This window comes from Crinia signifera, chromosome 8, assembly GCF_055691185.1.
Source record: "Crinia signifera chromosome 8, ASM5569118v1, whole genome shotgun sequence".
Taxonomy (NCBI): domain Eukaryota; kingdom Metazoa; phylum Chordata; class Amphibia; order Anura; family Myobatrachidae; genus Crinia; species Crinia signifera.
In genome coordinates this window covers 80983065-81010245 of record NC_139224.1, presented here as the reverse complement: position 1 = coordinate 81010245, position 27181 = coordinate 80983065, and the positions used below count along the sequence as shown (strand labels likewise).

Genomic DNA, 27181 nt, shown 5'->3' with positions numbered 1-27181 from the left:
AAGTAGAATGATATAAGCAATTTTCCCTTAGCAGTATAATTGCCACAAGTGTCTCTATAAGTGTCAGTCCACTTCTGTAATATGCAGCTTTGGGGCTGATTCAGCAGCCACTACTCCCTTCCTCCTAACTTGTAGCTAAGGACGACTTGGGTATTGTGTGCAGTATTAACTACTAGAGTCTCTCCCCAAATGCCAGTGTAGGTACTGCTTATTGCTGCCTGGATGAGGTGAATGTTACACACAATGCTTTCTTTAGCCAGGAGAGGTGTTAGGCTGGCTATGAGGTTACTGCAGGGGCGTTACAGCTATCTGTGGGCCATCCTGTATGCTGTCTCCGGCTGGACTATCTCTGGGCTGATCTGTGGGATATGCAGGAGGCTGTACTGTGCTGCCTTGGGGCTGGACAATCACTCACCACACCCTCTTCTTTATCGATCACAGCTTGGATCAGTCACCGCCTCTGTCACCGCTGCTCAAGGGGACCTCGGGAAATCATCGGAGCCCTTTTGGTAAGTATTCTTCTAATTACAGCAACGCATCACACACTTTCCAGCTGCGCAGCTCTGCTGCCTTAACTTTCTCTCCACAACTGCTACACAGTGTCTTTTCTGCTGCACTTCAGCTTTCCTCAATCCCTATCCACAACACACCTACTGCTCTTTCCCCTCAGCACCTCTATATCCCTGCTCTGGGGTTTCCTGATCAGCAGGGGCTCTGCCAACTGTCAGAGTATATTTTCCTTTCTGGAATATTCCTCACAGTTCTCCCCTTTAAAGCAGGGTATATGGTATAGTCCACCCTAATGGGCTAGGAGGACAAGTCCATTGTCAGTTCAGGAAAGGGGTAAACAGTGTTCAGTTCACAATATTCTATTAATAAGGGGTATTAACACATTAATACTTTTCCTAAATAATTAATTAACTACTAATATTACTTTTGATATCTGCTAGATTTACTGTATCACAACCATATAACATTTTAGTTTATGTATAAACATTAACCCTTATTGGGGTGTTACATTTACGCTCAGATAGCCGTAAGATGTCGTTGTGATAGGGGACGAGACCCGTCCGTATACGGTGGCGTACGCTCTGTTCTACACCAGTTATCGGAGTCTAAGAGGAGATCCGTCCATGTACGGTGGCGTACGCTCAAGTGTACGCCACTCCCCTTTGTCGGTTTTTGTGACCGTCCGTATGCGGATGTTTTGTGGGTGGACTTTCGCTCGCCGTCCGCGTACGGGAAACGTACGGTGATACGGAACATACGTACGCTTGGCCGCCCGATCCAGAATAAGGCCCCAAATAATTAAACATTCATCCATTAGTACGTCATCAGTGGTAAGGTCTACAAGGTGAGGAAGAGCTAGCCATTAATGGGCCATACATAATAGACAGATAATTATCCCATAATGGGGCAGATGTATTAAGCCTTAACAAGAGAAAAATGCAAGGGTGATAAAGAGAGATAAACATCCAACCAATCAGCTCCTTACTGACTTTTTCAAACACAGCTTGTAACATGGCAGATAGGAGGTGATTGGCTGGAAATGTGCCTCTGTGGCCGAGATAGTGTAGCCGCAGAGCACCTAGAGCCTGACCCTGACTCTATTACTATACACTGATGCAGCTGGCACCTGCGCAAGTCTTAGGTTTCACCTCTAATAGCCATCTTTCCAGGGCAGACTAGCTTTACCCTGTACTCGGATGCCACCTGGTCTTTCGCAATGACACAAAGTCGCAACTCAATCAGGGTACTAGTAAGAGTAAAAACTAACTAGACAAGAAAAATACAGACTAGGCTCTGAACACAAACATGGATAAGATATGCAACCTTCACTGATACCATCTCAGGACAAGACCTAGGGCTCCAGCTGGCGCTATGACAATACCAACAGCAGAGGGTAATGAAAGGTGCGACCTTCTCCACTATGGGCCTTATTCTGGTTGAATCGCATGGATGCGTATTTCGGACGGGCACGAGTGTTCTTAGCACCACCTACCGTACGGATCACTTACGCCGTCGGAATGCGGTATGATTGCAAGTGCATGTTTCATGTGAACACCTCCCCCATCTGTGGGAACCTCCCCCTTTCTCCGATGGTCGCCGACCATTAAATGATGGACCGAGCGGTCAGGCAGCCCCGAGTGCTCCAGACCACTCGGACATTTTTCTGTGTGAAAGCAGGGATATGGGCAGGCAGCTGACATCCAGCTATGTCAGCTGTCCCCCCCACACACATGTGTCACGGCCAGATTACCATATGTACGCCCAGTGTTTTCATGGGAACACCCATGAAACTCGGGGTGTAAGCATATGGTAATGAGCCCAAACAGCCCTTCACACCCCTCTCCACCCTCTGTTCGGATGGTTCCGTACAATCGTTTTCTGCACGGAATTCACGCCGTGTTCGGAGGTACAAGGTGTTCGCACACGCGCAGTGTGGAAAACAAAATTGCACGTCTACGCCATTAAGGTATTATTACCGCCCTCTACGCAATTCCAGTACGCCATTTGCATCTTAGTAGCTTAAACGTAACTACCAAGGTCAGATGTGAAACATTAATGGTTAATTCTTAATGATATGTCCCCTCTTGTTTCTTTATGTTTGTGTGAAACCCCCTGAGTAAACCCAGACTTAGTTTTGATTTAACTTGTTACAATTGCCGTCAACAGTCGCAAGGTCAGTATAGTGAAACAATCACTATATATGACCTTACAGATATCTAGTCTATGTTATCTAATGAACCACTATGAATAGGAGACAAATGACTAAATTCCAGCCAGAACAAGTTCTCAGCTTCCCCCTCACCCCGAGAACAAGCATGCTCTGACGAGACTTTCATGGACAGGAAGTCGTACCCGTGATGTGGAGGACCAATGAAGAGATGCCCAGTCCCTTTTCTGTACCCAATGATAATCCAGTTTGTCCCCACTCCCCCTTGCTTTAAAAGTCTGGTCCTGGGATCGCTGCAGTCAGATGTGATCTAATCAGAACACATTCCCAGGATCTTGGGGGGATTTCTTATCCGTTCGTGGTCTCTGCTTTCTTTGATGGTAATTGTTATTCCTTATATGTGTTAGTTGTTATATGTTAGCGTACCTGCATTTGTACTCTTTTTATTACTGTTTCTTTTATGTACAAGCTGTATTGCATACTTCTATAGTTTATATTGTGTGTAATCTTTTAATCATCTGCGTCCACTTTGGACTTCAATATATTAGGACCAGGGGATCGGATCTGTGATCTTCATATAACCAGTGTCTACGTGTATTATTTCTTTATATCTATTAGCGGTGTCTCAGATGCAGCACCAGCCTTAATCAAGATCAATTTGTATGTTGACTGATATAATCAGTGAATTAATGGTGATCCAAAGGTTATAAAGATATGTTCATTGCATAAACTCTCATTGAGAGTCTAATACGCTGATGCATCGGAGTGGCACGTTTAAATAGCTGTGCGGCTGCATTAGACATACAGTATATAAAGTGTAAAGCTTTATTTCTTATAAAGCCAATGAATAGGTTTAACCTGTTTGGACACTTTACAATGGATTCAGGAGCATCTAATATGCAAATGTGTTTTACAACCATTCACATTGTCATGTCAGTGAATGGAGAAGCTCTGCTCTGTATCAGGCTGCAGTTGCCAGGGGTAACCTGTTGCATGGTTTAGAAGGTAACAAATACAGTGTAACTACTACATTATCCACTGGTCTATTAATATTTAGATTTTAATAGCAGAAACGCCTCTGCACATGCGCAAACACAAAACATCGGCCGGCCGGCCGCACACGCAGCCGTTCGACTCAATCAGAATAAGGGCCTATGTGTGGGGAGGCCGCTGGTACTCACAGAAGCTGAACACAGACTGGAAGTAATGATTATCTGATACAGACAAGATTTCAGCCACACGGCAGGTATGCTTGCAGGACTCCTCAGACACAGGCTGGAATAACCTGAACTCTGAAGTATACACAGACAGTTGTTAGCTAGGAATATGAGAATGTCTAGGAACAACATGGAAATAACCAGGAACCAGCAGAATACTATGAGTATCACAGGAATACTAAGGACTTTATCAAGACTGAGACAGGACTGTAACAGGACTCTAACAAGACTATAACTGGCAGGTTCTCAATGCTGGGTGCATACCAAAATACGCAGTGGCTTAGGAGTCAGCCACACCCAAAGGCTAAGGTATGCATGAAAACCAGGCAAGGTGGATCAGCAAAACCTGATCCGGAGAGAACATATAACTCCAAACAGAACATGAATGACACTGACCCACCGTAGGTGGCTTGTAACAGCTGCATTATGGATAGCGCTTAGAGAAGGGTCAACTATTTGGTTTTGTTTTTAATTGTCAATAAGAAACTCCTGGTATAGAGGAGCCATGGAAAAAAAAATTCCGATGGTACTTGTTTCCTAGCACGGCCACAATCTTGTGGATCGTGTACCTTTAAGTTAAGGTACACGATCCACACGATGGACCCGATTTCCTTTGAAATCAGGTCCATTTTGCCGGCAAAGGTACAATATCGGGGGCATCGCGTCGGTCGGGACCATTAACATTGGTCCCGACGCGACCGACGCAATGCCCCCGATTTTTCCATAGGCTTCAATGTTAAAATATTTTTTAACATTGAAATCGTGAGGATCGTGTCGAATATCGGGGGCATCGCGTCGGTCGGGACCATTAACATTGGTCCCGACGCGACCGACGCGATGCCCCCGATTTTGCCATAGGCTTCAATGTTAAAATATTTTTTAACATTGAAATCGTGAGAAAATGTGAAAAATGTGAAATGGGCCAATATGACCCATTTCACATTATAGATGTCCCCGTCGTCACCCCACGATAGACGCCAACCCGAAGCGTGGTGAGCGCAGCGAGCCCGCGAGGGGCGGCGGTGCGCGTCCTCCGACCTTTTCATTCCCCTACTATCCACGTCGGCGTGGAGTTGAGAATAGAATAGTGTGGCGAGCGCAGCGAGCCACCGAGCCCGAAGCGTGGCGAGCGCAGCGATCCCTGCGAGGGGACGTGTATAACTTCACAGGTATACGCGTCCGCTCGCCACGCTTCGGGCTCGGTGGCTCGCCACACTATTCTATTCTCAACTCCACGCCGACGTGGATAGTAGGGGAATGAAAAGGTCGGAGGACGCGCACCGCCGCCCCTCGCGGGCTCGCTGCGCTTGCCACGCTTCGGGTTGGCGTCTATCGTGGGGTGGGGTTTACGTCGTTAAATTTGGGGGTGTAGGGAATATTTTACATTGAATCCAATGTAAAATCGGGTCCCAGGGACCCGATTTACATTTCATTCAATCAAAAAATCGGGTCGGTCGCGTCGATCGCATCGCATGCGACCAAATCGCATGCGATGCGATCGACGCGATTTTTCCGACACGACCACCCCGATGTAAATCGGGGTGGCCGTGCTAGGAAACAAGTACCATTCTGATTCTCTAGAGTGCCATGATTCAAAAAAAGTTTGGCAAACACTATTCTAGGTAATATATTATTATTTTCTCTACAGCAGCTCAAGCTTTTGTTTGAGTGTTCTTTCTGTGATCTGATGATGTGCAGATGTGTCTTATATATGTTCTTTTGCTAAATCTATTATGCCAAAGGTTCTTATTACCAGCAGATATTACCTTGACTCTGGTGTTTTTATATATTACTGACTGAGGGCCTGATTTATAAATGTACCCATACCCAATGGTTGCATAAATATCTGATGGTGGGTGGAGTGCTGGGTGCTCAGTACTCATTCTGCACATTTGTAGAATGGGTCCTGCATGATTTCATGCAGTTTCTTCTAAACTGTAGCCAGATTAACAGGCTTCCAGGATTTGGGGGTGGGAAGAGCTGGCCAGCATTCTCAAAATGTGTTTCCCCAATTTTCTAGGAGTGCCAAGGTTTCCATCATCTAATGCAGATTTACTGGCTCCAGCTAAGCAGTTCTGGTGGTTATTCTGAGTAAGCTTTGGCTATGCAGTGTCACCTACCTTTTTAGGTACGTTTAGGTGAAAAATGTTAAAGCAATTATCTTTCCTTGAAATACTTTCATGAAATTAGGGGTGCATAATTTAATGTAGAGCCCCCCCCTAGGTGTGTGATGGAACATCCAAGGGGTTTTAAAACAAGTACATTTTTACCTTCAAATAAAGATTATCTGTCTTTGCACACCTTTAGAGATTTACAGCTTACAAAAAAGTTTGTTTTCTCTGACTTCAATGCAAGTTAGCAATTGTTTTTGTGGGGTTTTTTTGTGCTGCGCTCTACCTTCAGGTCCATACACAATGGGCGAATATGCCCAGTGTGTATGGACAGCGATGATGACAATCATCGCGGCTTTCCCCCTGCCCAGCACCGACGGATGGGGGAGGACGGCATTGAATAGAGGAGCAATATGCAAAGCCGTCCTGAAAGCCGCTCATCTGCTGGTATAACCAGCAGATGAGCGGCTTTCCCGGCGATGCTGCGGGAGCGCGCAGCAGCGCTCAACGCTCATCGCCGGGCCATACACTCTGGGCGGCTCTGAGCTGAAAGCCGGTCAAACCTGCTGTTTTGAGCGACTTTCAGCTCAAAGTCGCCAAGTGTGTATGGGCCTTAAGTGTGTTGGTGCCCCAATATGAAGTCAAATTATGCCAATTATTCATAAAGATACACTTCTATACTAATTTGTATGATTTATATAATGGCACAATTTGGGTTCTATGTGCTTATGTGTCACAGCTGATGATGCAATTCTGCTTGTGCTCTATTGCGTGTCAGCTGTTATAGATCCAAAACATAAGTGTGTTCAAATGCACAGTATTGATAGTAACACAATGATAATTTAAATGACTTTACTTCAAATAAGAAAACATATATAACTGGTGAATCCAAGTAGCAAATAAATAAAAAACAATAAATTCACAGTCCTGGTCCTAACAAGTCTGCAGTGCCGTGCTGTATTCTGTACACCAACCCCGTGTCAGATATGCATCAGCGGTCTTCTGCTTTATGTAATGGAGCAGGGACTCTTGTCTTTTAAGGTCCCAATATGGAATTAAGTCTCTGCTAAAAAGTCTCATAAATATATTAATACTGCATCCCGCTAATCAGATCAGTATATGCGGTTCTTCAGGTACCCTGTTAACGCCTTGCAATTATTCTGCGGATTTTCGGAGAAGGTGCAGCCTAGGGTTGCCAGCATCCTAGCTGCTCACCCCCGGATAGACTTGGCATCACACGTGAGTGGGGATACCACGGGCGCCAGCCGCTACTTCCCTCTGGTGGCTTGCAGGGACTGAGTGCGGTGAGCATGGTGTTCCATTCAACAGTGTTGCCGCAGACACCATCTCGTTTGTTTCGTCCGGATTCCTCCTGCCTCACTAATGCTCTCTGTCTCCTACTCCTCGACGGTCCAATCTGGCTCCCGTCCAATTCAAAAAGTTCTTCCGGGTTGTCACAGTGCACGATGCGGGTTGGCGGTTCCCTGTTGTCTGTTTCAGTGGATAAAAGAACAACAGGGAACCACCAACCCGCACCATGCATGGTGACAACCCAGAAGAACTTTTGGAATTGGATGTTCTCATAGCGATCCTGTTTTGCAGATCTTATAGCCCAAATTGCCCATGATTTTATTGGCATATTCCCATATTTTTATTGCTTGTTTTATCAGTGGGTTTTTTACTTTAATCCTACTTCCTAATAATAATACCTGTTTGGACTCCTCTGTATTTCCCCTACCCACAATTGTAGATGTGTTAATTGTGCTGCCACATAATACAATTGAAAATGTGTTAGTCCCATCCCCCCCTGTTGTTTTGCCTTTTTTAGAGTTTCTATTTTTACTCTTGCTCTCCCCCCCCCCCCCATATTAACGAGGTAGTAATACTATTTATTTCTTTGAATATCTTCCCAGGGATATATCCTGGTGATTGGAGGGAGGCATACAGAAATGTTGGTAATACCACCATTTTTATTAAGTTAATTCTACCTGTCACAGTTGGAGGGAGCTTTATCCAGGTTTTAACTTTCTCCTGGTAGTATTTAATTAGTGGAGTAATATTTATTTCACAAAGTCCCCGGGCAAGTTAGATATACGCATCCCTAAGTATTTTATATTATCCACCGACTTTAGCTCTAATTCATTATCCTCATTTCCAGGGCTTTTTCCTCTTAGAGGTATCATATGTGAATTTCCCTAATTAATTTTTAGGCCTGAGTATCTCCCAAACTCTTCTATTTTGCCGTGATGGATTGCACCTGAACGAGGAGGGGGCTGCGGTGCTGGGGGGAAGGATGGTTAGAGGGTTGGAGGAGATTTTAAACTAGGCGACGGGGGGGTGGGGGCAGCAAGACATTATGGGACCATCAGGGAGAGAAGCCGGACTGGGATCAGGAATCATATGGGGGAAGGAGATGGGGGGGGGGGGGACGGAGACATAGACAAAGTCCTGGGACATAACAAGGGTATAATCTGGGGTAACTCTCAGGGTGCATCAGGAATGTCATGTAATAAAATGTTATGTTGTAACAGTCACGTTACCCCATTACAGTTCTTAGGTACAGATGATCTTAGTATACGGGAAGGAGGGAAGGACAGAGGAAGAATTTCCAGAACTATAAAGGCAGCGTGCATGGTGGGGAGGCCTGTAGAGAGTCTATTGAAGGGGAGAGGGGAAAGAGGAAGCTAGTAAAGAATTCAAATGGGTCCTGGGGTGAAACTAATCACAATATTAGAGCCATATCTAAAAATAAACATAAATTAAAATGCTTACTGGCTAATGCAAGAAGCTTAGTGAGTAAAATCGGGGATATAGAAACGGTGATCAGTAGGGACGACTACAACATCATTGGTATTACAGAAACATGGTGTAATGAGTCGCATGACTGGGTATTAAACATGGAGGGATATACACTCTACAGGAAAGACAGGGAAAATAGAAGGGGCGGGGGTGTGTGCCTATATGTAAATAATAACTTAACATCATGTGAGAAAAATATGAGCACAGTCCTGGTAGAAGACAACTCGGAGACAGTGTGGGCAGAGATAACCGACAATAATAAAAAAAAAAAAAAAAAAAAAATTTATAATAGGGGTATGCTATAGACCACCAAATATAAACGAAAGGGAAGAGTCTCTTCTTTTAAACCAAATCAAACAAGCATCAAATCAGGGTCAGGTATTAATTATGGGGGATTTTAATTTACCCGACATTGATTTGGAAAACGAAACAGGTAAATCAGCAAGAAGCAATGGGTTCTTAAGCTTACTTAAAGACCAGTTTATTACACAAACGGTAGAAACTCCAACTCGTGATGAGGCACTCTTGGACTTAGTATTAACAAATAACACAGACTTAGTTTCAAACACAAAAGTAATTGAACAATTAGGGAACAGTGATCACAATATGGTTTCACTGGAAATCAACTTCAGTAAATTACATCAAAAAGGATCTGCAAAAATACTAAACTTCAGAAAAGCAAACTTTGAATTATTCAGGGAAGCCCTAACAGGAATTGGGTGGGAAACGGTTATGAAGGGGAAAAATGCAGAGGAAATGTGGGATACTCTAAAAAAGGTGCTTGATTCACTAACTATTGAATACATTCCTAAAGTAACTAAAGGTAAATTCAACAAAAAAAAGCCACCATGGTTGGACAAAGAAGTAAGGTCAGCTATCAACAATAAACCAGAGCCTTTAAATTCTATAAAAATAACTTGAATGAGAATCAAACAAAACTTGTAAAGGGGTAATCAAAGCAGCTAAAATATTATATGAAGAGTGCATAGCCACTGAAAGCAAAACCAACCCAAAGAAGTTTTTTAAATACATAAATAGTAAACGTTTAATTAAGGAAAACATAGGCCCACTAACTGATACTAGTGGAAAAAGTGTTACTGAGGACAAGGGAAAAGCGAAACTGTTAAATGAGTTCTTCTCATCAGTATTTACTAAGGGAGAGCAGACTGTGGAACGAACATTTACCACAAAAGGGACAAATAAGCCAGATCTCATTGTGGCTAAGCAAACTCAAAACAAATAAATCACCAGGGCCAGATGGGATTCATCCGAGGGTATTAATGGAATTAAGGGATGAACTAGCTACCCCCCTACATTATATCTTTAGCAAGTCACTATCGTCAGGTGTAGTACCAAAAGATTGGAGAATAGCAGAGGTAGTGCCAATATTCAAAAAAGGAAGATCCCGCTAATTACAGACCCGTTAGTTTAACATCAATTGTGGGTAAACTATTTGAAGGATTTTTAAGAGATGGTATCCAGGAATATTTAGATCATCACCGTCTACTCAGTATTAACCAACATGGGTTTGTGAAAAATCGTTCATGCCAAACTAATCTACTAGGGTTCTATGAAGAGGTTAGCAAAAACCTTGATAATGGAAATGCTGTAGATGTGATTTTCCTAGATTTCGCTTAAGCATTTGATACTGTCCCACACAAGAGATTGATTAATACAATGGATTGGGTGAAAATATCTGCAGATGGGTAGGGAATTGGCTATGTAATAGAGAACAAAGAGTGGTTGTGAATGGTGCCGTATCAGATATGATACCGGTACTAAGTGGAGTTCCCCAGGGTTCGGTTTTTGGGCACATTTTGTTTAACATTTTTATTAACGATATTGGGATAGGGTTACTCAGCAATGTATCCATCTTTGCGGATGATACAAAACTTAGCAAAGTCATCAAATAATCAGAAGATGTCACCATGCTTCAAAATGATCTTGCAATTCTAGATGAGTGGGCAAAAAAATGGAAGATGAGGTTCAATGTAGATAAATGTAAGGTTATGCACCTTGGGAGACACAACCAGTGTGCAAGTTACAACCTTAGCGGAGAGGAACTGGGTAATTCCATACTTGAAAAGGATCTAGGAGTCCAAATAGACAGCAAACTGGGATGTAGTGCCCATTGTAATGTAGCTACAAAAAAGGCCAACAAAATTCTGGCATGTATTAAGAGGGGAATGGAAACTAGGGACTCAAGGGTAATTATGCCACTGTATAAAGCATTGGTGAGACCTAACCTCGAGTACGGAGTGCAGTTCTGGGCCCCACACTACAAAAAGGACATCATAGAATTAGAAAAAGTCCAAAGGCGAGCAACAAAGCTTATTAGGGGAATGGAGAATTTAAGCTACGGAGAGAGATTAAGCAATTTGGGACTATTTACATTAGAAAAGAGACGTTTAAGGGGGGACATGCTCAACATGTACAAGTATATCAAGGGCCAATATAAGGAACTGTCACACACCCAATCTTTTCTACTAGAAAGGAATCTAGGACACGAGGGCATGAGTATAGATTAGAAGAAAAAAGATTTCATTCAGCTAGTAGAAAGAATTTCTTTACGGTCAGAACAGTCAAACTCTGGAACTCTCTTCCCAGAGAGGTGGTAACGGCTGGCTCATTAAATGCGTTCAAGCAGGGCCGGAGTATAATGGAGGCACAAGGGGTCAGTGCCCCTGGGCCCCCCTCTAGCTAGGGGCCCCCTGTGGTTGGCGTGTATTTTTAAAAAACATTTTTTTTTTTTAGCTAAAGGTTTTGTGCATGGGAGTGGGGTAGTGCTGCAGCTTCACCTATCTGCCAATGTGACAATGATTAATGGTGCTGAGCCTCGGGTGCCAAGGCACACTGATTGCACAAGTTGGGAGTTGACTAATGACACTTTGCACCAGAGGGCAGAGGCTGAGAGGTTTGGGCTGAGCTCTGATTGGTGGAGCTCATTACATGCTTCTCAGGCCAATGGAGAACAGCAGCAGCTTAGTCATGGGAGGGTTTTTAATCAGAGGCAGCACTAGGACTGTGAGGTCTCCTACAGAGTAAGGTGCAGAGGGACAAACACAGGCTTTTCATGTGGTATGTATGTATGTATGTATGTATGTGTGTGTGTGTGTGTGTGTATATATATATTTATATCCCCTGCAGTTACCCATTGACCAGGTTTATTCTGCCTTTACTCTGTGTTTTGACAGTGTAATATTCTCCCATGCAGTTTGCAGCCAGTAATGACAAGTGCAAGGGGGCCCCCCTGTCTAAAGTACCCCGGGCCCCCCGAAGGCTTAATCTGGCACTGCGTTCAAGGCAAAGTTGGACAAACATTTACTGGAGAAAAACATCCATGGGTACAAATAAGAAATATAATTTGTCTGTAAAATACCAGAACCTACCAAATCAGCAATGGATATCTATACCAGGTTGAACTAGATGGATGCAAGTCTTTTTTCAGCCTTACCTACTATGTAACCTACTATGTAACTATGTATTATATTTAGCACTTTTGGTAGGTCATTTATATAATTGGCTGAGCAGATTAACATGTCATCTGCATACATTGATATAAGTTCCTTATTTTTATTCCCTTATCCAAATCCACTAAATCCCTGTGTAGCTCTGAGCATACATGCAAGAGGTTCAATTGACAGGTTGAACAGGAATGGAGATAATGGGCATCCTTGTCTTGTGCCTCTTGTTAGTTTAAATGGTGCGGTGATATATCCATTTACATGAATCCTAGCTCTTGGTGCTGCATATAGCAGCTTTACCCAGTTTATAAAATGGGGCCAAATCCAAATTCTTTTGATACTTCCCAGAGGTAGTTCCATGCGACGCAATCGTAAGCTTTTGCCGCGTCCAATGACACAATTGCCGCAAATTCTCCTTGTTCCTGTTCAACCTGGATATTTGCTTCTCCCTCCAAATATCTTTCCATCCATTATTTGTTATAGATTTATCAAAACCCTTATTTCCCCCGGTGCCCACCGCTTTGGTTCTATTCCATCGATCCACATGGGGATTCATTACATTGTTTCATTATTTCTGCACCATTAGATATGGCCACAAAGTCTACGGCTTGTTTCAACACTTCATAATGAAATGGTGGTGGAATATACGCCGCTAAGATACACATATTTATATTTTGTACTTGACACTGTAAAAAAATGTATCTACCTTTTTTGTCAATCTCTTGTTTTTTACATACAAATGGTACATTCTTGTGTATTAATACCGATATGCCACGGGAGGTATTTGTAAAGCTTGAGTGAAACATCTGTCCCACCCAAACTTTTTTAGGGACATAACTTTTTCCCCACCAGATGTGTCTCGCTCAAGCATACAACCTGCACCCCATATTTTTTGACTTGGTTCATTACTGTAGCTCTTTTTATTTTATCGTTTAATCCACGTACATTCCAATATACTAATTTCACCATCTAAGTGTTTCTATTTTCTTTCTTTTTTGAGACTGAGAGTATCCCACCCAACACATTAATATTGTCAACCTGACTTTTTCTATATCTACCCCCCCACCCCCCACCATGTATACCATCCCCTGTGTAGTATACCTTATTTTTACCACCCCACCCCCCTTTACCTCTTACTCTGCTATTTCCCATTATTCCCTTACATTACTGCTGGGTGTTGTTCCAGCCTCACACCTCAACATACACACACACACCACTTGGGGCGAATACACCTAACCCTTATGACCACCTTCATGGCGGACTCTCTAATGTGTCATTTGCTTCAATTACCTTATTTAAAATTATTCATGCTATAGCCTATATAATTTAATATAATGCTTTGTGCTTGTGACTGATATCCCGTACTAATGTATTACTCTCTTTCCTTCCTTCTTCCCTCTCAGGAAGGGGAAATAGCAGGCAACAGCCCAAAGCAGAACCACGGATAACCCTGCGAGTACCCCACCCCCCTCCAGATTTTTTTTTAAAAATATGAACAACAAAACCAAAAAGAAAATACTTTCCTATACAAATATACCACGCACAGGTAAATAACTAATAGGGCTACCAGCAAAATCATAATATGATATTGCTATATTACTTTTACATTTTGACTTAAGTCGGCACCCTGCGATTTTCTCATTTGATGGAGGGTGTTTTCCTCCTACCATCTAACCATTTTGATGCCTCTTCTGGGGTGTTGAAAAACTTTGTTTCCCCGTCTGATATTATTTTTAACCTCGCAGGGAACATCATTGAATACTGAATATTATGTTCTCTCAGCCTTTTCTTTATGTTCACAAATTTTATACGCTCCTTTTGGACCTCCTTAGCATAATCAGGAAAGAACATTATATTTGAGCCATTTATTTCGGTACTCTTTACCTAGCACGGCGCCCACGATGTCCATCGCGGTCAGCGGGTGTAAAAAATTGCATGCACTACAGTAACGGGTGCAACGCGACCGACGCGATGCCCGCGATTTCCCATAGGGATCAATGTTGAATTTTTCAATGGACGCGATTTTACAGTTCAATGCCTCAATGCCCGAGATTTTGCCATAGGAAACAATGTTAAATGGGCCACAGAGCCCAAATAGGCACCCTTAGCAGTGAAATTTCCCCCACAATTGTTAACGACACCCCACGATCCACGCGAACCCGAAGCGTGGCGAGCGCAGCGAGCCCGCGAGGGGCGGCGGTACGCGTCCTCCGACCTTTTCATACCCCCACTATCCACGTCGGCGTGGAGTTGAGAATAGAATAGTGTGGCGAGCGCAGCGAGCCACTGAGCCCGAAGCGTGGTGAGCGCAGCGAGCCCCGCGAGGGGACGCGGATACCTTCACAGGTAAACGCGGCCCTTCGCGGGCTTCACAGGTATCCGCGTCCCCTCGCGGGGCTCGCCACACTATTCTATTCTCATCTCCATGCCGACGTGGATAGTGGGGGTATGAAAAGGTCGGAGGACGCGTACCGCCGCCGCTCGCCACGCTTCGGGTTCGCGATGATCGTGGGGTGTCGTTAACAATTGTGGGGGACATTTCACTGCTAAGGGTGCCTATTTGGGCTCTGTGGCCCATTTAACATTGTTTCCTATGGCAAAATCGCGGGCATTGAGGCATTGAACTGAAAAATCGCGTCCATTGAAAAATGTAACATTGATCCCTATGGGAAATCGCGGGCATCGCGTCGGTCGCGTCGCACCCGTTACTTTAGTGCATGCGATGCCCGCGATGGGCGCCGTGCTAGGTAAAGAGTACCTTTATTTCTATCTGACTTTTTCCTCTTGCCTTACGGATTACAATGTCCCGATCTCTGTAATTCATGAGTTTTGCCATTAATGTTCTTGCTGAGGTACCTGGTGGTTGCGGTCTACCTGGTACCCTATGGGCCCTCTCAACACAGAACTGTGGGGAAAAAGCCTCTTTTCCAAATTGTGATAACAACCATTTTTCTAACCACAATTCAGGTAAGCTGCCCTCAGTCTTTTTTGACACCCCCAAAATCCAGATGTTGTTTCGGCGCAAGCGCCCATCCATACATTTGTGAATTTTAATATCATTTTTTTTATTAAATGTATTTGTTCTACATCAGTGTAAAAATTAAACATGACTGGAAAGCGATTTATATTAGATATCCTAAGTGGACATTCAGGGAAATCAAGGAGCGATAAATAATGGAAGAAAAACCAGAGCTTAATTGCCAACTTCAAATGTAGGACAAATGAAAATTACTTGTTCGTTTAAAGCGGAGTAGTACCAACAAATAGTGGGGCTGTGTGGCTGTGCTATGAGGAATCACCTTTACTCCTTTCCCTGCCCTCTTTTCACCACCATGACAGTATTTGGACTAATGAAAGATTTTGTGACTGAAAAACTACCAAGCAGTTTTAGCAAACATGAAAAGTCAACATTTCACAGTCAAAGCCGAATTACTTTAAGAACTTTGGAATCTCAGTGATAGATCTGTCTCTGAATGAACAGCAGAGATTAAATATCAGCATTCATAATGCTAAAGTAAAGGAAAACCATGAGATTTTTAATGCAACTTGTTTCCTAGCCAAACAGGAGTTAGCATTTCATGGAAACAATAAGAGAGCAAGAGCAAGCTCTTTTCATCATGGCAGCTACAGTATGTGGAACTATTACATGTTTTTACTGAGAAAGATGAAAAAAGTTAGCTAGGCATTTGAAGACACCCACTGTGTTTTCTGGCTTATTAAACATTACACAGAACAATGTGATTGAAGTAGTTGGTGATGTGATCTGAAATTATTAGAAAGAGACGAGACAACAGAGGTCACAAGCAAATGGCAGTTATTTGTGATTTTTTATCATTGTTGCCAAAAGGGAGGTGAGGGAGGTATTTTTTTATTTTTTTTTGATGTGAGTGAAGACTGATGAGCAAAGGCCATTGCTGATTATGTTTTTGGTAGTATTGGAGAAATACAACAGCATTAAAAATCTAGTAGCACAGACTTACAAAGGAGTCTCTGTGATGGCATAATATCTTATACTCATTTAACACCATAACACGGACCCAGGTAATTGCCGGGTCGACTTGGGTTGTTGTACGGTGTGAAAGCATCAAAGCTTATAACATGGGTTGACCAACCTAGAAATTTGACTGGTGTTATAAGGAAGGGTTAAACCCAGGTCCTCCCCTGTATAATGGACAACCTGGGTTTAATGTGAAAGCATCAGACTCGGGGTCAAGAATCTGGGTCCGACCTTGAATTGCGATCTGAAAAGGGTAAGTATGTGGTACAGGCCTGGATTAAGGAAAATAGGAAGCCATGTTTTGTTATTGTTATGAGCACAAGTTAAACCTGATGCTTTTGCATTCAGCAAAATGTATGCTTGAATGTAAAACTTTTTTCAAAACACTTGAGGGACAATCATCATTTTTCAATAAGTTGACCAAGAGCACTCGCCTACTTGACAATGTTGTGAAGCGACATTTAGCAACAGCAGCTCCCACAAGATAGAGTTTAATTTATAGACTAGTCCAGACGGTCATCATGTACCTTTCTGATCTACATGCTGTATTATAGATTATAGGTTTATATTCAGCATGGATCTGACCGCTTATCAGAGAATTCACAAATTGATTGATTATCGAGCAACTGCGCATGCATAGCGTTTGCACATGCACAGGCCCAGATAAATATTCATACACTAGATGTTGCAGAGTAGCCACAATTTAATTGACAGGAAGCTGGTGTTCATGGGTGGGTCTCTCCCGTCAGTGTCGACCACTTTCAGCCTGATTCTTGAGCAGATTGGTGGTAGCTCTAGACTTAAGGTGCCCATACACAGTACAATTGCTGGGTGCAATGAGATGCGCGCTCCCATCACACATCTCATCGCACAGCTCAAAAAGTATGTGCAGCACCAGATCTCATCTCATTGCATTGCAAAACCTATGCAATGCAATGAGATGAAATGTATACAATATTTGTACTGTGTATGGGCACCTCTACTCAGATGGAAAAAAAACTTTATGCCCCTTTCTCACTGCAGGTCTTAAACGGTATATTGCCGTTTTTTCCCCCCTTTCTAAACGTTTAAGGCTGCAGTTGGAAAGCGCCAGAGTTGATTTACCGGTTAAAGTTAACTGGTATTTCAACCCGTTTCCAAAGCAGAGTCCTACACGTTTCAGAGCCGTTTTTTATGCAGTGAGAATAGGATCTTAAATATCATTTCAGAGCCACACTAGTCTTCCCCCTCCCCTGGTACCTGTCCTGTTCATTAAATATGCAAATATTTAATTAGCGGCTCATTAGATATGCATATATGTAATTTTCGGGCCCGCTATTTCCCATTCGCAGCAGGGACCCCCTATGATTAAATGACAATCTCCTAATGGACCTTCCTCCGCTTCCTCCTCCTGAGCCCGGATCCCCAGTGCCCCCGCTGTCTGTGCACCAGCCTCCTCCTGCATGATGCTTTCAGCAATCAGTCTAGGACCTGCCGACTAGGAGCCCTTGAATGCCCGCTGCCTACCCTGCTGCCCCGCTGCAAGGTACCAGAGCAGGGGGGGAGGGGGGTACCAGGGCAGAGGGGGGGAGATAGGGTACCAGCTGGCAGGTACAGGGGGATGGGGGGCAGGACAGTTACCAGGGGACACGAAGGGACTAAATGGTTTACTGCAATGTGAATGGTACTTAAACGGTATTTAAAACGGTAATCTACTGCAATGTGAAAGCTAATACCGTTTTAAATACCGTTTAAAAATACAGGTTCTTTAAACGGCTTGGCAGTGGGAAAGCAGCATTAGATGGTTCAGTTTTTGCAAATGGATCTGCAAAAATATTTTTATTTGTGATGCATTCACAATTTTGCAAGGGGCATATTTTTTTCCTGTTTGGGCAGTGGATTTCTGCTTGCAGACCACTGCATTTTCTCTAATATAGCAATGTATGTTGAATTAGACACAATGAGTGAAAATCCCAATGATTGGGTAAATGAGACCATGATCATGGCCACTGTCATGATCAATCATGTCCAGAAAATTGTATTATTCAAATTACATGTTGTATCAAGGTATATTCCATATGTCAGGAATGTCATGATATCTCTGTGTCACATCCATGTGGCTGTCACCCGGCACTCCCTGCAATGTCCAAGGCACATGGATGCCTCCATGACATCTGGTGTCAGATGACTCCTGCACACCTGTCCACTAAACTGCAATTATCACGTGATTCAGGTAAACTCAGGTAACTTCCTGGTTCTGTCCAACTGCTGCAGTGGTCAGCAACTAATCAACAGCCACCCTGGGAGATATAAGCAAGCCTCCCAGACTCATCTAGTGCCTTGAACAATTGTCTGTTTCTGTGAGAATCTCCAGTTCCAGCTCCAAAAGCTCCAGGCTTGTTTCCTGCTCTCTGGATATATGTGTGCTGTTATTTCTTTGGTTTCCTGAATACTATCGGTTCCCAGACCAAATCCAGCTATCTTCTGTTCCCAGGCCAAATCCAACTACCATCGGATACCAGACTGAATCCAGCTACTATCAGTTCCCATGACAAATTCAAGCTACCATTGGTTCCCAAACCAAATCCAACTACCATCAGTTCCCAGACTGAATCCAGCGAAGACCACTGGCGAGTTAGATTCTGCGACTCTGTCCTGGTATCTGCCAACTCTCTGCTCCAGCTGCACCCCAGAGGTATTACTGCCTGTACCTGGTTTATGAACAGTTGTTACATAAAACCACCTAGTTTCTGGTTCCCAGCTTCCTACCACTAGCCTACCAGCATCATTGCCAGGAACACAATCCAGTCCAGACCTGACACCATATGGAAAATGTAAATTGTAAACCTGTATGCTAAAGGGCCATTCTTGAACAGGGAAGTGTAATGTACAACCAATTATAAAAATAACGTTTTTTAATTTATCACCTAGCGTACCTACTGTAAGAAAACAGTCTTTTGAAAAAATGAGACAAATGGCGAGTCTGTACCTAACTAGACACCATTTATTATAAACCACAGGGAGTCACACCTACAGGTCAAATACACTCAGTTTAAAGCTGGCTACACAATGGAGCAACAGGGATTTGTTCCAACAACCCAGTCAGCTCAGATCACTGGTACACACTGGAACGATGCTAATGAAGGATTGAACAATCATTGTTCCAGCCTTCATTAACATGCATGGTGTCACTAGCTAGGTTTGATGTGAAGCACATCAAACCTAGCATTGTCACAATGTTTGATATTCTGGTTCAATCCGTCTGACTGGGCAGCACATTGGCCACTGTATACCAAGCTTAAGACGTTATTGAATCTGTTTCCTGTACAAGGCCATAAAATCTCAGATCCTTATGCTGGCCACACATCAGACCAACTTCTGACCAACTTTTTTAAAACCCTTCAAACCTCCAACCAACCAACTTGACAGTCCAACTAAAACAGTTTCCCACACATCTAACCAACTTTTCCTCCAACCAGCAAACTTTTTTTTTTTAATCCAGCCAATTTATGTCCAACTTCTGATGTCACAGAAGTAGGCGGACATGTTCTGCCCACTTCTGTTTTGTTTTTTTGTTACATTTATTTTAATAAAATGGTTTAATTTCATCTTTGTTTAGTAGACAGCATGTGAAAAGTGAAATTAAATGAAACTGCTTCACACACCAGGCAATCTCCTAAAAGTTACATGTATCTGTTCAAATTGTTATATGCAAATAATTTGTAACAATATTCCTAAGTGTTGCAACATAAGTCCCATACACACTAGATTACCTTTTAAAATATATTTATTTATTTATTTATTACCAGTTATTTATATAGCGCACACAGATTCCGCAGCGCTTTACAGAGAATATTTTTTGAACATTCACATCAGTCCCTGCCCCAATGGAGCTTACAATTCCCTACCACATGTACACGCACACAGACAGTCTAGGGTTAATTTTGATGGAAGTCAATTAACCTACCAGTATATTTTGGGATTGTGGGAGGAAACTGAGTACCCGGAGTAAACCCATGCAAGCACAGGGAGAATATACAAACTCCACACAGTTGGGGCCATGGTGGGGATCAAACCCATGACCTTAGCGCTGTGAGACAATAATGCTAACCATTACACCATCCGTGCTGTTCATTTTTGCACACACACACACACACGCATATATATTACACTATGAGACACTTGTGACCAAAAAATGTGCTGTACTTTGTTTGCATGCGGTGCTACGTGCTATTAATTTGTCTTTCGCACTATTGGAATCTGTGGATCTGTGGGTTGTATTTTATTAGTGGTGTATTGTGTGTGTCTATGCATTATTGGGACGCGTTGAATTAATCTGATTAAACTAAGGTTAATGACTTACTAGTGGCCAAAGGGGACATATATTTTATTGTAATGACAGTATCATCTCTGGTAACGTAGATAAGTCTGGTATAGTGCTGTCCATTTATTACCAGTTATATACAGGTATGTGTAATATTGTAGAATATCCACAGCACAGGGAGAAGCAGATGGGCAGAACACAGGTTAAAAAAGGTCTCCTGGATCCCTTCGTCATGCTCTGCGCTAATAGACGAGTGTTGGGCAGAGAAGTGAACTTCCCTCAGCACAGAGGAGGATCAGCGTCAGTGTATGTCTTCTGCAACCACACAGATGCCATACACCTATAGGTAAAGGCAGAAGCTCCCAACTGGACTACATATATCTGCCACTCACCTGACAAGTATTCCCCTCACCCCACCTCTGGCTGCACGGCTGCTCTGTACACTCCCACTCTGTACAGTTTCCAGCGCTCACCACCAAGTTCACAGTCAAAACTGTATATTACATACCTCCCAACATGACTCTGCGGAGGCTGCACTACAAAATTACCTATCTCCCTTCTAGGAGAGCTCTGTGGGGAATCGTTTATTGCAAACTGCGCATCCAGCACTAGATAAAATAACAGTATACCCAGGGATTTGCAGGTCCTAATGATTATGGATAAATATTAAGGTATTGCCAACTAGACAGGACTTCTTATGCTGTGTACGCACGGGGGGATAGGGGCTATAATCGCTGGGAATATGGTCGCAGGCGACCATATTGCCAGTGATGGGAGTGTGCCCCGGCGATAAATCGCCGGGTGCGCGCTCCCGTTTTAAGCCCCATTGTAATCGCTGGTCGCAGGAGGTTCCTTTTCATCAGCGACCATCTCTGGTCGCTGATGAAAAGGAGACACTGAGCAATATATTACTAGCAATATATCTCCCCCCCTCCCCGTGTGTACGCACCTTTAGCATTATCTGCCTCCTCTCCCACACTCACTCTGACAGCTGGATGGACCAGCAGCAGCAGAGGTGGTGCAGGCCCTCCTGGACGCGGTAGCTGGAGGGACCGGGCGGCAGCAGAGTTGTTGCAGGCCATCCTGGAGATAGATATTTACTTCAAACATACAGCTTATATATATATATATATATATATATATATATATTTCCAATAGCGGTGGCACTCCAAAATAATCAACCACGAGTCAGGTATAAGATAACGTTTCGAGGCTTTATTGCCTCGTCCTCAGATCAAAGAATACACAAAATAAACAAACATTTATACTCACACCCCACCCGTGTTCCCTCCCGGCGCGGGAGCGTCCATCAGCGTCAGGGAGGGAACACGGGTGGGGTGTGAGTATAAATGTTTGTTTATTTTGTGTATTCTTTGATCTGAGGACGAGGCAATAAAGCCTCGAAACGTTATCTTATACCTGACTCGTGGTTGATTATTTTGGAGTGCCACCGCTATTGGAAATATTGTGGGGGTTCTGTCGGAGCCTTTGGGAGTGCACCCTTTAAAAGGTTATTGAATTTGGCGGATGTGCTGCTTCATTTGTGGACATTATATATATATATATATATATATATATATATATATATATATATATGGATGAAATACAGAGGTGTTGGTGGCAGTGGCACTCTGGAGGCTGGTTTCAAAGGTGTAACAAGTTTATTTAACAAATAATCGTCATCTCATACAGTACGACGTTAGGGGGACAGGTGTGTCTCACCTTGAAAATGGGGTACAACTGTTCCCGAAACGTCATACTGTATGAGATGACTGTTATTTGTTAAATAAACTTGTTACACCTTTGAAACCAGCCTCCAGAGTGACACTGCCACCAACACCTCTGTATGTATGTGTATACATATATAAGGCACCAGAGGCGGAACTACCATTGGTGCAACAGGTGCATTGCACCGGGGCCTCTGAGGACAAAGGGGCCCATTGCTGCCCAGACAAGCAGCTTATACCCCTGTCACCCACTGGTGCGGGGCCTAAATTATACTTTTGCACCTGGGCCCACCACTCACAAGTTCCGCCACTGTAAGGCACTCAAGGAGAGAGTAATATATATACAAATGAGGTGGGTGCTGGTGCCACTAATTGATGGTTGCAGGATGTCAGAGGGATGGCGGCCGGGGATCGAGGGGGGTACGGTACACGACTGGGGATGCAGTGGAGGGTGGTGTATGGAAGGTGGGACTGGGAAAGCTGGCAGGAATCGGGGATTGCTGCGGTTACATGTGGAAGCTGCAGAGGACGGGAGAAGCTGCTGGGGGCGACTCTCCGGTGACACTGCGCTCACACAAGCCTGCTGGCGCCCTCCAGTTGCACCAGGGGCTTCTCCCCCAGCAGGAACTTGGAAGGGGGAGCCTGTCCCCAGACAGCAGGGGAGAGAGAGATGGTGACAGACAGATGCTGGAGGAGAGGAAGAGCATGGGAGAGAGAAAAGGGGATGAGTAGAGAGTGAAGAGGAAAGAAATTGGGGTGGGGGGAGAGAGGGAGTGAGGTAATGTGGGGAAGATAAGGATGGCAAGGTGAGGAGACTGGGGATGTGAGAGGGTGTGGTGAAGGGGGAAGTGTGGTGACAGGGTGGTGAGGTGACGGCAGGCAAGAGGGGGTGAGGTGGCGGCAGGTTAGAGGATGTGAGGTATCAGGGGGCTAAAAGGGGGTGAGGCAACTGGGGGCAAGAGCAGGTGTGGTGATGGGGAGAGTGGTGATGTGGGAAAGAGGGGGTGATGTGACAGGGCTAGAGCAGTTGAGGTGATGACAGGTGAGAGGGGGTGAGGTGACGGGGCTGAGAGAAGCTGAGATGAAGTGATGACCGGGACAAAAGGGGAATAAGTGGAGTGAGATGAAAGGGTAGGTAGAAAAGGCGGGTCTCCTTTACCGGCATCGGTGGCTTTCCTTCACCGGAGCAGGGATCTCTTGCTCCCCGGAGCCCCAGCAAGTTTCCTTCTCCAAGCACGGGACACTGACGAATGTGCCCCTCTCCCTTGTGCCGCTGCAGGTCTCCCCGGTGCCGGCCACTACTGTACCTCAGCCTCTCCCCAGCCGCTGCTGCAGTCTCCCGGGCACATGGCTCTGCTGCAGGTGTCCCCAGCCGCTGACGGTGCCTGCCTCCCCGCCGCTGCTGAGTGCCCAGTTGCTGCTGCACCCGTGCAGAGGTCACGCAGCTCCCGGAAGCCCACCTCACCATGTCCTGCGCTGACCTCTCACCTCCCCGCTGCCATCACTGTTGCTGCTGCCGCTGCCATGTCCCGGGCTGGGGGTAAGCACGCCGGGGATGCTGCAGGGAGGACCGGACACTGGGGATCCTGCCGGGGGGGGACAGACACTGGGGGGGACAGGACATGGCATGCTGCTGGGGGACAGGACACGGGATGCTGCGGGGAGACAGTGACAGACATCAGATGTAGGCGGACACTGCTTGTCACTGTCCGCCTACATATCGTTCGGTTGGGGGAACTTTCCCCCTACACCAGAACGATTAGCTGGGGAAAATCAAACAGGTTTGATTTTTCCCAGCTAGTTGGAACGACCGTTTTTGGCCGTTTATCAGCGTTTTTGGCCGTGTGGGAGCAAACGGCTGATAATCGTTTGCTCCCACACACTAGAAAGATTATCATTCCAACCAGCCAAAAGTTGGCTGGTTGGAACGATATCTTTCTGATGTGTGGCCAGCATTAGGCTTCAAACAGACCAAAGTAGATAATTTGAATAAACTCTTGAGCTCTTGTCCAGGAAATCCCTCCTACACCTCAGTACAAACAATTTAATCTGGTTTTGGAAAGGTTAAAATCTAGAATGGTGTGTGTGTGGGGTATGAGTGAATCCAGTGGGCACTCTTTGGGGAAAATCATGGCTGAGGGTGTCCTAGACTTAGCTCTGTGAAGCCCCCACAACAGAAATTCTGAGGCATTACCAGTGGGACTATTGTATTGGAAGTACAGTAATACCCCTTTCACATCGCACTTTTAAAACGGTAAATTGCCGTTTTTTTCCCTTTTTAAAACGTTTAAGCCTGCACTGTGAATGCACCACAGCCGATTTACCGTTTAAAGTTAACTGGCATTTCGAACCGTGTAAAAAGCAGAGTCCTACACGGTTCCTTGCCGTTTTTTGTGCAATGTGAATGTGTACAATGCTATGCATTCACAGTGCAGGCTTAAACGTTTTAAAAAGGGAAAAAAAAAACGGCAATTTACCGTTTTAAAAGTGCGATGTGAAAGGGGTATAAACCGGTATTTAAAACGGTAATCTGTGGCAATGTTAAGGCTCTGACCCGTTTTAATTACCGTTTTAAATACCGGTTTTTAAAACGTGTCGGCGATGTGAAAGTGGTATAAGAGTCAGGGACACCTCAATACAGTTTAACCATCATTTATTTACAATATCATAAACAAACAAGAAAAGTATACTTGCCCACATTCCTCAAGGCAGTTACAAAGGTTAGCGGCGTCCTAACAGGGTGTTGTTCCAGGGAGCCTCCTCTCACTGTGGAGTCTTGGATCTGCGGTCAGTCACAGACACCCTGTTCTCAATATTAGGTCCAATGGAAGCTCAAATCATCTTCATTCAGAAATCTGTGTTCTTAACCTATGACTCAGCACACATGCTAATGATTTTTAAAAGTGTATTTACTGGAAGTTTAACCGAAAGGCAATTTGATGGCATATTAAAACATTTTCAATTAAAATGATGCACTCTTTTGTGTGATTTGCAGAATAAAATAATGGACACTGGATTCAGCCGTGTGTGAATTTGCTAAATTAGGAGCAATAGACCATCAAAAACAAGATACTGACAGTTTTTTATAACTGAATTAAGAAGAAATGTGTCACACTTGGACTGAAAGACAAAGCACAAAGTAACCAGGTGATGAGAGAAAAATAATGTTTTATAACATTCTGGACAATGTCAGTATTCAAATGAAAAGTGGGTTGGATCATTTTGCTGAGCTAGGCAACCTTGGTTTGGCTGATTGCACAAAATGTTATGATGTATCACAATACTTTCATGACAACAAACTGCAGTTCTTATCAAAATTTGCAAAATATAATTTTGTATAGCTCACAAATGGTGAGGTATGAAAGCAAATCACATGGACAGCTCCTCACCTTATTGCTGAATAATCTGGTGCAAACTGTTCCTGGGGTGACAAAGTTACTCCAGCTGATGCTCAGTATACCTACTACAACGGCATCTGTTGAAAGGTCATTTTCTGCTTTGAAGCGACACAAAACACATAACCAGAGGACTGATCAAGGATGACTTTCATCCCTGGCAATCACTGCTGAGATGGAGAGACTTTTACAATAACAACAAAAATAGCGAAGATTTCTACACAAAGTCACTGAAAGTTGTGTCCTGAAGAATAGGAAACTGGACTTCATGTACACGTAAAAGTCAGACCATTCAATATGAGTATGACTAGTTCAACTGCATTCATAAAACTGTATGCTTTATTTAAATGTTTTAGTGTTGACTTAACTTGGGTAAATGATATTCTTTACATGAGTATAACCACCTATTGAAAAAAAAAAAAATCAATAAATCCTGAGTTGTTGAGATACAGGTGAATGTTAACTTTGAGTATTCTGTGCTGTATATCCTGTTACGGTAAAGGAAAAGGTATGTTATTAGGGAACCTGCCAATTGAATGGTGGAGTTAATGTACCTCTTTGCTGTCCATATGCTATATGTGTTTAAATTGTGCTCGCATAATAGCCAGTGCCTCACCAGCGACTGACCGCACTGCAGGTTCCTGGAAAAATCTATAAGTCACCTACAGTATGCAGATTTATCCTTAAAGCAACAGTACATTTATTTTGATAAAAGCATCTACAGTATGACTCACATTGGGATGTTGTATTATATTATGTGCTTTTGTATAAACCACAAACAACTATTAACAGATAGTCACGTTGTGCAACCATTAAATTTATTGGCAAATACATATTATCTGTTGTTGGTGTACACCATGGCATAGACACAGCTCAATACGAAAAGGCTGACCTGAATACAAATTATACAGTAACAATAATAATTGTAAAGGTGGCCATACATCAGAAAGATATTGTACCCAATCATACAATCTCAATTGATTGTAAGATGGATTGTATGCAGATTGTGTGCACATCTTATGTACACAATCATACCATCAATCAGCAGATGGATTGTATGACTGATTGTATGATGGATTGTATGCACATCTTGTATACACAATCATGCTGCAGATAGATTGTATGACTGATTGTATGCAGATTGTGTGTCCAAAAACCACCAAGGACTGCCGGGATTTCAAGGGAAATTGTACACAATCATGAGCGCAATCTATCTTAAGATCGATCTTTCTGATGTATGGCCAGCTTAACCATCACCATGTATGCAGCCTTGGTATTAGAGATTATATGAATGCTACATCACAAACACCTGACTACAATGCTATATGAAAAATACTAGTAAGACAAATAGCATAAAGCTACTATAATTATTCATAGCTAATTATTTTTCAAATCGCTGCAAATAAGATTTGAAAACTATTTCCGGTAAATTTAAACTGGCCGCTCTTTTGCGTGAAACCCTTGTCTCTGCAGAGCGTCCCTGGCCGGAAG

The 27181-nt window shown here is 43.7% G+C and overlaps 1 long non-coding RNA gene across 1 annotated transcript; it reads left to right on the top strand.

The window, feature by feature from the left end:
* Positions 1 to 344: 344 nt before the first annotated feature.
* LOC146027037 (uncharacterized) lies at positions 345 to 18967 on the top strand. The gene is made up of 3 exons (XR_014454636.1): positions 345 to 509; positions 13672 to 13814; positions 18739 to 18967. It is a non-coding gene; the product is annotated as an uncharacterized LOC146027037 (long non-coding RNA).
* The last annotated feature ends 8214 nt before the right edge of the window (positions 18968 to 27181 follow it).